The sequence below is a fragment of the Triticum dicoccoides genome, chromosome 7B, assembly GCF_002162155.2.
Source record: "Triticum dicoccoides isolate Atlit2015 ecotype Zavitan chromosome 7B, WEW_v2.0, whole genome shotgun sequence".
In the NCBI taxonomy this organism is placed as follows: Eukaryota; Viridiplantae; Streptophyta; class Magnoliopsida; order Poales; family Poaceae; genus Triticum; species Triticum dicoccoides.
The window spans coordinates 412,905,156-412,907,294 of NC_041393.1; the positions used below are offsets into that span (position 1 = coordinate 412,905,156).

A 2,139-nucleotide genomic window follows, 5' to 3' on the forward strand; every position below is an offset into this window, starting at 1 on the left:
TGGCTTCATCTCCAACACCTGCGGCCAGCACCCCTGTCTCTTCTTCACAGATCCGCGGGTCTTCGCTCAAGGGCCGTCGCTTCATCCACTTCCCGCAGAGAGCCCGCCGTCCCGAAAGCCGGCAGATCCATCAGCGCCGCACTTTCATCCGCCTCCTCCGTCAAAATGGGTACAATCAGACAAAAATGAAGAAGGATCGAGGACCGACGAATATCAGATCAACAATTTTTTTCCTACTGACGGGCTGCATTAGGAATTCCGATGGCAATGAAGCGCTGATCTAATCAGTGAATACGTCAACAAAATCGATAGGTTTGGCGCATACCTTTTCTCTGGTTGCATCAGGAACTCCATGAGCCAGATCTCAGGATGCTCCTTTGCATGCCGGCAGGGATCCTTGGCACGGCGACCTCGCCTGTGGCGGGGGTGGGGAATGGATCGAATGCAGCCGAATAGCAGCCAATCCACGCGCTGCCCCGACGGCAGACGGAAACTGTTTTTCCTGTTCCACGGATCAGGACGGCGGCGGGCGTCCCGAGCCACGGAACAACTCCTACGGGGTAACGGTGGCCGGCATTCCGCCGTTTCCTGGCCCACAGCTCAGCACCCTTGCGATACGTATCCTCTATTTCCCGTCATTATCTGGTCTCTCGTATATCGTTGCGCCATTAAATGCCTCGCATCTCAAGACGTGAACGAGCCGCCCTGATAGCGAGCACATGTGCGCTCGTGTGCAGAAACACCGCGTCCCCAGTAAAGGATTGATAGTCAGTAAATATTAAGTCCTACCTTTTAAGTAAATTATATCAAAAGCATTAGCAAGCTGCAAAATCGAACACCAAAATCTTCCATGAATATAATTAGCAACATGTCTACTGCGTATCAGAATTTTTGGTGGCTTTAACCCGAATATCTCTTAAAAACATAAAACCTTCTTTCTGTTAAAATTAGTAATAAGATGATACTTTCAAGCAACTCAATTAGTACGTTTTTCATGCATCTACAGTCAGGCAGGGGAGCAATAATAGAATTATCTAAATCAAGTTATGGATACTTTGGAGCCACGTGTGCCCCTATATTTTTACTGGAATTTGTGTACCTGGCATTGGAGCGGTTGCCCAAGACGCGCTTGCATTCGGCCTCCTTGTGACTTTGTGAGGAACCTTCGCGATGTGGGCGGGCAGCTCCTAGTGCTGCCTTTGCTTGACCTGACATAGCCACTTTTCCTCCTGAGCGGTGAGGTCGTGCTCCCGCCATGGTTTGCCTGGCAGCCAGTTCGCTGCGCGGTGGACGGAGAGTAAGGAATCGAGGAGGAGAGTAATCAGCTGCTGGCTCTGGCTGGTTGCCCCGGTCGCCACCTAGCCAGATGCGTGAGGAAGGAAGGAAGGAATATATGGACACGCGTTGAGTACACGAAGCGCCGTGGTAACTGACCTGTACTTATTCGGCCCTGACGAGTGATTCACATCTAATTGCCACTAAAGCCCCGTGAATGGTTTCGAATCGGCAGATATCGAATCGTCCGCGAGGGGTATCGAATCGACAGGTGACGATCCGCAGCCCCCGCCCATCTTGATCGGACCCGAAGGGCAGTCGGCATGCGACGCCATAGGTCGCGTCGGTCGTACCCTGGCGTGGTGGCCATGGGAGGCACTCCCACACAGCGTCGACCGCCACGGCACGCCCATGCGACGACTGCGTTTGTGCGAAAGACAAACCAGTGCAACGTAGAGGCCTGTATCTTCTATATATGGGTTGCACGGACTGGTGAGCAGTAGGAGCCCATTAGGCCCAATTTCACAGCTGACGCTCAAAAAAGTCAACGGAGCAGCGGCCCAACACGGATATGGCTTGTTCTTAGCGAACGAAGCGAGCAAGCGCGAGAGAAATTGGACGGCTGAAAACACCTAAAACCGAAGATCCAACGGCTGCGAACGCTAATGGCCTGAGATGGCTGGATTAGTGCTTAGTTTTAATGTCTCTAAATAAATAGTCCACCCTAGTCTATTTTTGACAACCCTAAAAATTCTCCCCCTTGTCCCATCCCCGCCGCCACCACTCTCTACCATCTCCCTCGGGATCCCTTCCGATCCGATCCTCCTCGGGCTCTTCACCCAACCAACCACCAAATCGAATCCA

At 52.3% G+C, this 2,139-nt stretch overlaps 1 long non-coding RNA gene across 1 annotated transcript in view; it reads right to left on the reverse strand.

Moving 5' to 3' along the window:
- The window catches only part of LOC119338237, a 1,795-nt gene extending 1,190 nt beyond the window's left edge, over positions 1 to 605 (reverse strand). Inside the window, exon 1 of the long non-coding RNA XR_005163842.1 lies at positions 326 to 605. This is a non-coding gene — a long non-coding RNA (uncharacterized LOC119338237). The remainder of the gene's footprint in view (positions 1 to 325) is intronic.
- Between the last annotated feature and the right edge of the window lie 1,534 nt (positions 606 to 2,139).